Below are 11278 nucleotides of genomic sequence, written 5' to 3'. Positions count from 1 at the left end.
CGCGGGAAGTTACACACGCAATTCCATCAGGGTACGTGTATTACAGGTGTGCGCATATCAACAGGGTACGTGTATTACAGGGGTGCGCGGGGAGCAGCACACTTGAATTGCACGTGTGGGTCCTCCCAGGTGTACCCTCTACACCCTCCACGGCCCCTGCATGTGGCTCACACCACAGGGGCCTACCCAGCACATGTCATGCAGGCACCCCACCCACCATGCCCATGCCCACCAGCCAACCCACATGTCAACTTGCACTACTCCCCCCCACTGCATGTGACCCTGCACCCCCAGCCACCAGGGGCAGCCTCCACCAGGTCCTCACAATCCCCAACACACATGCACGTCAGCGTGTAATACGAGGAAAGGGCCATGCGCGTAAGCGCGCATACGAGGAAAGCCCATGCGCGTAAGCGCGCATGGATACTGCACGTCCGCGTGTAATACGAGGAAAGAGCCTATGCGCGTAAGTGACGTGACGCGCGCGTGCGTTTCCCTCAGCACGGGTTAAAGGTGAGCGGGCCCAGCAGTTCGCTGTACGTGCCTTTCGTGGAGACCGACGTGTGTTGCTGCTTCCTGTTGTTTCGCGCGCCATCACAACTTCACAGCTCTCAAGGACGTATCTCTTCTTTTGGCGGGGGTATTGGCTACGCGTGTTTTTCTGCATCGCGCTAGTCAGACGGTGAGTCACACACGCTCTTTTTCCCACTGCGGGTGCCCCTGTGTATCGCACCCATTTTTGATGTCATAGTAGCCTGCGTGTCCCACGCGTACGCGTTATTCGTGTTACTGGGTGCCACCGCGTACTGCGGGAGGTCCAATCCACGCACGTAGGCTGCAGGGTTGCGTGCACGGTTTTACTGGAGTTTTGGGGTGCCTGAGCGTTGCGTGACCCGTCACCACATCACCGGGGTCACATACAGCCTTGCAGGTGCAGGGGGGCTGTTAACATCTTGCTTCCCACCCCCTTCACCCCAATTGCCCAGGTCAATTGTGGTGTACACCTCCCATTGGCACCACTCCATCTGTGCCAGCACTACTACATCTGTGCCATGGTTGGGAGGCCACCAAAGGTGAGGGGCGCCTCAGCTGGGCGTACTCCTCGTGGCGGGCGTGGTCGGGGACGTGGCCGTGGTGACCAGGGAGTAGGGGGACTCCAGGGTGTCCAGGGCAGCCACAGAGGGGGAAGAGGCAGGGGTGCGCCACTTGAGCACAATGTTGTGCCATGTGTCGGTGCAGCCATGCCACCACCCCCTGTGGTTCTGGGGGATGCAGCTCCTGCATCTGGCACTGGCACCCATATGACCCGGCAGTCCGTTCCATCGACTGCCACGGGCCCAAGGGTGGTGGTAGCTGCAGGTGCAGCTGTGGACACCGCCACCCAGGCTCAGGGTCTGCCAGCGCAGGCTGCGTTGGCACTTGAAGAGCCCTTGGTAGATCTCCAACAGGCCAGGGGGGAAACCATAGGGGCACGCTGGGCTGCTCAGACCAAGACACGTGTCCCTGGGGCAGTCTTGTCATCTGCTGCCCCGAACAGCCGGGTGTTGGCAAGTGCAGGGGCAGATGCACCCAACAGCACCCCGGTTGTGAGCCTGCCAACCAGGACCGTTGCGGCCAAGCACCCTGCCACAGCTGATGTTGCTGCGCAGGGTCCATTAGTGGGCACCCAGCTGCCACTGACACAAGTCAGGCCTCTGGTCATCCCTCCACCTGCCACTCCCTTGGCTCAATCCACCGAACCCACTGGCCATGCTGGTCAGGGCGGCATTAGCCAGCCAGGGTCTGCGCCACAGTCCAAGAGGAGGAAGGTTGCACCTGCAGCACAGGCTGCGACCCCACACACAGCCACGACCTCCTGCACGTCGAGGAAGAAGCCTTTCTGTAAGCAGGAACTGGACTTCCTCGTGGACTACGTGCGGGGCCACAGCCATGACATGCTAGTGGGTGCCAATAGTCAGACCACGGCTGCCCAACGTGACACCCACTGGAAGCATGTTGCGGAACATGTCAGTTCATTCGGCCATGAGGTGCGCACGGCGCAGGAGTGCAAAAAGCTTTGGAATGACATCAAGCGCAGCACTAAGGCCAAGCGTGCCTCAAATTACAACTTGACTCTGGTGACTGGCGGTGGGCCTGCACCAGAGGAGGAAGAACTCACTCCGCATGAGGCTCTCGTTGCGGAGTTCATACCACCTGAATTGGTCGAAGGAGTGGGAGAGAAGCTGGACTTCGATGCCCAGTCCAGTGAGTGTTGATGCGTGTTTGTTGAGGACGTGTGTGGTTCACTTGTGGGATGTGTTGTGCATGATTGCTGCTACATGTGACGTGTACATGGTTCTGATGTGTAAGTAATGCAATGCTAACGTCATGCATGTCTCCTCTGCCTGCATGCGGGACTCCATGTAGGCATGCTCCCTTGCCCCTCCTCCGCCACTCTGCACCCCAGTTCCACCTTTGCACTGGTCTGCTCCAATCTTGCCAATGTGTAGTTTCTTGTCCATGTGTCCTGTGTAGATGCTAACTTCCAGCGTAGAATCTGCCAGACATATGCCATGTCGTACAGCCTTAGTACTCGATGCAGGGTATCTCACTTGTACTGTGCATGGGTCAGATGTCCCGCAGGGACATGAGTGCCCATTCATGCTCCATGTGCATTGCACGCATGCCCCTATGTGTCCTTGACTGGATGATCACTGTAATATCAGTCCTTGGTTACATACATTGCCTGCCATCTCATCAGCCTTCCCATGTCAACTGTGCCTCAGTCCTGCGTTGCACACATGTTTAGGCTCTGACAATCTGTGTGGCACACAGGCCTCAGCCTGTTCAATGGCCAATGACTCTGTCCAACTCTTGTTGTGTCTTCTTCACACGTGGGCGGCCTCCGGAGTTTCCATCATGTGTCCTGCCCACTGTCCCAGCATCATTTGCAGTGTTGTCATTTGAATCACATGAAGCTGTTGATGCCAGTCAACACTGCCTGTCAATACACAGGTGTATGGTCAGCCTTTTGATACCATGATAGGCATCCCTGCTTTGGTACTGGGGTGGAGGGGTGCTTGGCTTCTGGACATGGTACACATTGAATGCACAATGCACTTGATGTCTGATTTTGACATTGCACTGCCTTCACATTTCCTGGCACACACCATGTAGTGCTTGTACATGTAGGTAGTGAGTGGCGTACACATTTTCTGCACTGCATAGACCCACTTCCATGGAAACTGCCACCTTTCAACAGGTCTGATCACAGAAGCTATTCAAAGTAGACCCAGCATGCATGCCAGGTCATATGTTGTGTGTCACATGTCTGCCTGATGCCTTTGCTGTCGGTGTGTGTGTGTCGTGTGCTTCTGACATGTGTATTGACCTTTTCCCCTCTATTTTTCAGGTGATGACGCAATGGAGGCAGAGGATGGTGTTGTCATGCCAGACACAGGGTTGGTAACGCCACATCAACCCGGCACTAGTGTGGGTCGTGGGGTGGTAGGCCACGAAAACCCCCAAGTGCTGCAGTCCATCTTGTCTCTGGCTGCCTATGAGTCCAGCCTTGATGACGACTCTGACGTCCATGTTGAGTTGGATGACCATCAAGTCCATGTGTCAGGGGTGAGTGATTCTGATGTGGACACTCCTCTGTCTGCGACACCTGCACTGAGGGATCAGACAGTCTTGGTTCCTCCGCCCGTGGTGGATCGGGACGCAGGGTCACCCTCCACACCAGTCACTGATGTGCCTGGGACATCACGTCGACGGGGGCATGTAGTCGTGCAGCCGCAGGCGGTGCCAACACAGCGAGGACCCCCGGTCCTTGGGTCCCGCAGGGGTCAAGCCCGGCAACGCGGTCGCCGCGCGCAACCGCTGTATACTGAGTGGGAGCAAGACATGACTGCCAATTCTGAACGGCAGGGGGCAGCAATGGAGAACATCGCTGAGAGCATGGAGCGTGTGGCCCGATCTGTGCTCCCCCCTGCTAGGCAGGTGCTTCTCCAGCAGCAGGCGGCACGGTCCACGGCCCGCTCGCTCAGGCTGGGCATGGCGGCCTCAGACAGGGCACGCCAGGCTGAAATGTCGTCTCTGCGTCAAGCAATTGCTGCTCACGCAGAGGCGCACATGGATGCCTTGAGGGAGGAGTATGCTTCCCTCAGATCCACTCTGGGTGTCCTTATGATGTCCCAGAGGCAGCGGGCAGAGGAGCGGTTTGCACAGCTTGAGTGTACCATCTCGGCTGAGCTACAGGCTTGCCGGGAGGTGCAGCGGTTGTCAAGCCAGGCCTTGCAGGAGGAACTCCGTGTTACACGTGCTACCTTGCAAGAGGAAGCACGTGTATCACGGGAGGTTCTGCATGCAGACCTACGTCACATCGCCACACAGAACCAGGCTCACCCGTCAGGCAGACTTGCTGCCGACGAGGGGCAAGCTGCGGCTAGGCGTGGCCAGGCTACTGTGCCACGTCCTCCTTTCCAGGATGAGCCAGACTTGGACGACCATCTATCTCCCACATAGGTCGTGCTGTGCAGGCGTTGAGACCATGGAGGTATTTTTTTTTGGCTCAGCATCATCGCATGTGGATGTTGAGCAGCACCCTGTACCTCCCCCCTCCTGGGTGCCTCCCCCCCCCGGGTCGTATGTGGCCATTTTTGATTTTTCTTCTAGTTTAGTTAGTTAAGTTTCTGTTTGATAGTTAGTTTAAATAGGTAATGTAGGTTTTCCATAGTTAGTTTAATTAGTTAATAGTTGAGTTAGTTTAAAATTGCTAGTCTATTGTGCTTTCATGTGACGGTGCGGTGCTTTGTGGCTTTTGAAGGCATCCACCCTCTGTTCCAGCTGGGCCCTTCATGGTTGTCTTGTGTATGTGTTTGCTGCTTGGGTTCCTTGACTCACATATGCCACTCCTGCCTCCCTTATTCATGGGCTCGCAAGGATGGTTCGGTGTTACAGCATTTTACACAAGGGCATTGGACTGTCATATCTGTGGCATGTCTGGTGCTGTGTGACTTGTGTTGACACCCCTAGTGGGGATGATTTAGGTGTCATTGTCCACTGTTCAGCTTTTGCTAGATGGGGTGTATCATGATTAATGTGGACATTGATTGCTATGCATTGTGTAGTATGTTTAATTTCTTTCCTGTACATGTGCTTGTTGCTATTCATGCTGTAGATAGTGTTCCACACTTTGTAGGTGAAAGACGGACTGATGGTGTGATTTGTGATGTGACTCTCTGACATGGTCAAGTAATGAGATGCCTGATGAGACACACATAGATTACTTTGGAGCATTAATCATGTGTTACATGCCCTTTCTGCAGGGGGATGAGCCTCCAGAGCACCTTTGCCAGCAGACATGTCCCATTGGACGACGGAATTCTGGACCCGTTTGTTGGTGCCCACATGCACATGTGTGCAGGAGCAGAGGCACAGTGATTGCAGACCCACATCCTAGTACTGCTGACATGCTCCAAGGAACTCCAGGCAAGGTGAGCATCACAGGGGGGCCACGACACAGCAAAGCTTGCACCAGGCGAGTTGCACATGCAGGCTTAGTCACAGCACTGAGGGTGAGCTTAGACGAATATTGGTGTTGAAGCACACAATGCAGCTCAGATGTGTTTGTGGACTGATGGCTGCTGATAGTAGGGTTGTCTGGGACACATGCAGGGGCAGTGGCACATACCCTCCGGTACACCAAGGTCCATTGAGCCACTTGTATCAACCATGTAGCCTTCCGAGACATGGAAAGGGGCAGCTCACAGGGACATGCAGCAAGGGACATACTCGGGTGCAGTGCATGTCTTTTCCACGTACTTCATGATAAATGCACTGCCAACTTTGTTTCGGTCATGGTGGTACACAACTTGCTCTGTAGTCATGGCTTGCATTATGGGTCTGTCTGCTTACCCAGGGAACATTGCATGTTGTGTGAATTGTGACACATTGGTGTTCCATTTGCCATGCACCCAGCAGCGGCTGCCTTACTGCATTGACTGTGTATGACCCGTCACAGGGGTGATGTTATACATGGGTACGAAGCATCAACCACAGATTGTCTGTTTGTAGAGTAGTCTGTTGCTATGGGGCATGTTTGGTGTTGTGTTTTTGTGCAATTGGCACGTACAGGTTGTTGACTGTGTCTCTCTTTGCAGCATTGCAGTGCTCCTGTAACCGGACCTGAGAGTGCGCAGGCAGGAGGCCAGCACTCAAAACCAGAGCTAAGTGTCTTGTTGATTTTCTTACAAACTTCTCTGCATAGGCTTGCTGGGGAGTGTACTGATGCATGGATGTATGTGTGGTTCAATTTGGTATGTTATTTTCTCCCTAATCACCCGTGATCCTATGCAATTTTGAAACCTGTACCCTCTACCCGGTGTTCCTGCTTCCCGTGCCTATCCAAGCAACGTTCCCTGACCCTCTTTCCCCACTGGGGTTGCGGATGCCTGTGTAAGCCCCGAACTTGCAGGCGCCAAAACCCTAGAGGGGGTGGTGGGTTCGTACCACTCCTGAGCCTGGACTACAGAAGGCCATGACAATGATGTCCAAGTCTGTTTGGATTGTGTATGTGTTCATGCAGGTTGTACATGTTCGTGCATTCCCTAGTTTCATGTGTCATTCCACCTCCCCTCTCCTGCCGCTCATTCCAGTCATCCAGTGTGTCAACACCTGTCCCGACTTCATATCCCTGAACCTCCTTCCCCACCAGGGTCTCAGGGGCCTGTGTGAGTTTGACCTTGCAGGCACCCGGGACATGGTGGGGGTGGTTGTTTCGTGGCACTCCCGCGCCTGTACAGGGGACCTGTGACAGTACACATCCATTCATGGTGCATCATCCGATGTCATGTACCACACATGTCTCACATCCTGTCGTGACATTGTTCTGCTGTGCTACCTTGGTTGTTGCATCATTGTGGTAGTACTTGGCCTTTGTGAGGTACTGCTACGTCAAGTCATCTACTGGAGGGTGTTTGGGTTCGTTTTTATGCCTTGGATTTTGTGTTTCGGAAATGAGTGTGTATTCAGGGGGTTCAGGCATCTTTTTACACACAAGGTGGGAGATGGTGACGAAGGGTAAAGGTGATCCTGTGGCCAGGTGGAATTGAGGTTTGGGGGCTCCATGACCCAGGTGCAGTTGTTCAGTGGGTCATGGTCATTTGTGAGGGAGGGGGGGGGTTGTTGTTGATTGTTGCCTTGCCCTGCAGTGTGATGGGAACTCTGACATACTAATGGTGGTATCCCATGTACATGTTGTGTTCTGCTGATCAATGCCTGTTTATGTGTTGTGTTTTCCTTTCAGGTGCGAGGGGATAGTTGAGGTTTGACATGCTGGGGTGTACACATGGTGGATGTTCACATGTGATGTGTAGGGAACACTGATGGTCACTTGAGTGCACATGCATATGTGGAGTGCATGTCCTTGCAGAACCACACACTTGCACTCTGATGCACTACATGTACTCCCACCCTTGCATATACACATGTACACTGTTTGCCTTCTGGTGCCCACTGTGTCCCGGCAGCACATGTTCTGTGACCGATCATGGACCAGTACATGCCTGATTTGATGTTTGATGTGGTCTGTCACTTAGATTTGATGCTCAGGGTGTGCATCACACACAATGGCTGTTCACTGTGCTGTGCGCTGAGCAGTGTGATGCAGGAGTAGGACACTGCACACATGAGCTGCAGTGTTGATTTTGCAATGCATGATGTGCATGTAGACAGGCATTCATTGTGATATTACGTCTACGACTGTTGTAATGCATTTTGAAATGACTTATTTTGCGTGGGAGGTTGTTGGTCTGTCATTTCATCTGATTCCGGGTCAGCCAGCAGTGTCCGATGCCACTGTGCATTTAGGACATGGCAATGTGTACCTTGTTGTTACTGCATTGGTGTATGGGTATTGCGTGCCATGACATGTTGATGTTTGGGAGGGTTTGTGTGACATGACAGTGATGGCCATGGCCTGGTTTGCAGGTGTGTGTGATGCACACCTTGCATGTCCGTGTCATCCGCTTCTCAGAGCAACTAGCTGGGGGTAGATTTCTCTCCGCAGCAGGGCCCTCCCCCTGGAACAGACTCCGGCCTGACTTGAACTTGAGGGGAATCATCTCCAGTTCTGGAAGCACCGCATGTCCTTCCTCTTTGCTTCTGCTTACTCTCTGCCTCTCCCTTGCAGAATTCTCCACTGGAACTGCACAGGAGCTGCAACTGGGCCACTCTCACCGACCTTGGTCCCTGGCCCAGCCACTCTCCACTTGCACTGCCTCCCTGGCAATCCCTGCACTGCAGTACTGTCTCTTTATCCCTACAGCCCTCCCTTCCCAGCACTTGACTGCACTCACCTTTGTAGTTGCCACCAGGTGACCTATGTATTATTTTTTCGGGCTACTTCCCCTGTACTGGACTCCCCCCCACCCTTCCCCTTGCACTTTTCCCATTCCCCCTACCCCTGCACTTGCACGATCCCAATGACACCTGGCCTAGTAGTACCGTTCTCTGTGTTCCCTTGTTCCCCCCTCCCTGCCTCATTGCGCCTTGGAATACTTGTGTATGGCCCATATCATGTCATATGTCATATGTGTGCCTTTTGGTCACACAGGATAGCTTGTGTTTAAGTAGCTAGGGATGCAGACGATGTGGCACTTCCATGGCAACAATCTCAGGGTGGTAAGGTTGTGACAGTTGACTGTCTCTTTGTCATCATCGATTGTCACCTGGTATGTGCCAGGCCTGTGTGCACTCCGCAGGGGTGGGAGTTTCGGTGAAAAATGTGGCCACAAGCTGGGTCCGGGCTTCCTCGCCACGTGCCCTGTCCCCTCCCATGGGCAGCGCCTGTGGTTGGGGATGTGGGGGCACCACCATGTCCACCGGGACGCCCTGCCGTGTTGCTACATTGTGCAGGACACATGCTGCCACAATGATCCTGCACACTACTGGTGGTGCATAGAGTAGTTGCCCGCCAGAGCAGTCAAGGGAGCGGAAACGTGACTTGAGCACTTCGAATGTGCGCTCCACTATGCCCCTGGTTGCAATATGGGCGGTTTGTATCTTACCTGGGGTGGTGTGGTGGGGTTCCGGATTGGCGTCATCGTGTGGTTGCTCAGAGGGTAGGCACTGTCCCCTGGGGAGATGATAATAGTTGAGATAATTAGGGTTTGGATATTTGTCTGTGTGTGACTTGCATGCATGTGCAAGGGCATTTGTACTGACCTAGGAGCCATGTGTCGCCATGCTGCCCAGCTTCCAGGGCCCGGCTCAGGGCGGACATTCTGTATATGAAACTGTCATGGGTGGAGCCAGGGTAGTTTGCATAGACAGAGGTGATGATTCCCTTTGCATCACATACCACCTGTACATTGATGGAATGCCAGTGCTTGCGGTTTCGGTAGATGTGCTCAATGGCCCTAGGTGGACGTAGGGCCACATGGGTGCAATCTATGACACCGAGCACTTTGGGGAAGTGTGCCACCCTGAAAAAATCCAGGACAACGGCCTGCCTTTCTGCGGGTGTTCTGGGCATGTATATGTGCCTGCGGACTGAGGGGCGCGCTGTCATGATTGCCAGTACCTGGTGTAGGCAGCGTGACTGCGTGGCATGTGAGACCCCCCCCACTATGGCAGTGGTCCGCTGAAATGACCCAGTGGCCAGAAAATGCAGGACATTGAGCACCTTCTCCAATGGGCTCAATGCTTGGGAGCAAAGGGTGGGGGATGTGAGGTCATCTTCCCACTCCCTGACCAGGTCTAGGATGATATGGGGTGGAAACCTATACCTGCCATAGACCTGGTCGTCAGGCATCCCAAAAAGGCTTGTCCGTGTTGCGAAAATGCGTGCCCTGGCTATTCTCCTCCTCCTGCGGTGTCCCACGATCAGTGCAGCGACAAATGGGGCATTCATCGTAGCTGTATATACGCGTTTGTTGTTTGCGCGCACTTTTATGCTGTGCGCGGTGACGCTTCCGCCTGCCTTCGTGTGGCAGACGCGTTGACGCCTGTGCACGTCTTTTGCCGTGCGCGTGTTTCCCGTGTTCGGATACGGTCCGAGTGTCATCGCGTGTGATTGGAGGGGAGTGTGCGTACACGCAAGTGGCCTGGGTACGTGTGTTCCGGGGTGCCGGGAACTTTCACACGCGATTGGTGGAAATCCATGTGTGTTCTGTCATCACGTGCAATGAGGGTAACACCTGCGTGCGTCACGTCACTTACGCGCATAGGCCCTTTCCTCGTATTACACGCGGACGTGCAGTTTCCACTACGCGCATGGCCCTTTCCTCGTATTACACGCTGACGTGCATGTGTGTTGGGGATTGTGAGGACCTGGTGGAGGCTGGCCATGGTGACTGAGGGGGTGGGGGTGGTGGGAGACATGGGTGGGGGCCTGGTGGAGGCTGCCCCTGGTGACTGGGGGGGTTGGGGTTGGTGGGAGACATGGGTGGGGGCCTGGTGGTGGGTGCCCCTGCACTGCTGGGGGGTGGGGGTGGTGGGGGACATGAGTTGGTGTTCATTAGTTCAAGGAGACATGTGCCTTTGCTGGGGGACATGACCAGGGATGCAGGGTAGTCCCCTGTGGTGTGGGCTGCCTGCAGGGGCCGTGGAGGGTGTACAGGGAACACCTGGGAGGTCCCACACTGTCAAATCACATGTAGGACTCCCCGGCACCCCTGAAATACACGTACCCTGCTGAAATCGCGTGTACAACTTCCCGCGCACCCCTGAAATACACGCGCCCAGGCTATTCGCGTGTGGAACTTCCCGCGCACCCCTGAAATACACGCGCCCAGGCTATTCGCGTGTGGAACTTCCCGCGCACCCCTGAAATACACGCGCCCAGGCTATTCGCGTGTGGAACTTCCCGCGCACCCCTGAAATACACGCGCCCAGGCTATTCGCGTGTGGAACTTCCCGCGCACCCCTGAAATACACGCGCCCAGGCTATTCGCGTGTAAAACTTCCCGCGCACCCCTGAAATACACGCGCCCAGGCTATTCGCGTGTGGAACTTCCCGCGCACCCCTGAAATACACGTGCCCAGGCTATTCGCGTGTGGAACTTCCCGCGCACCCCTGAAATACACGTACCCTGCTGAAATCGCGTGTAAAACTTCCCGCGCACCCCTGAAATACACACGCCCAGGCTATTCGCGTGTGGAACTTCCCGCGCACCCCTGAAATACACGCGCCCATGCTATTCGCGTGTGGAACTTCCCGCGCACCCCTGAAATACACGCGCCCAGGCTATTCGCGTGTGGAACTTCCCGCGCACCCCTGAAATACACGCGCCCA

This window comes from Ambystoma mexicanum, chromosome 12, assembly GCF_040938575.1.
Source record: "Ambystoma mexicanum isolate Mex_15411 chromosome 12, UKY_AmexF1_1, whole genome shotgun sequence".
Taxonomy (NCBI): domain Eukaryota; kingdom Metazoa; phylum Chordata; class Amphibia; order Caudata; family Ambystomatidae; genus Ambystoma; species Ambystoma mexicanum.
Note: the sequence above shows the minus strand (reverse complement) of the source record.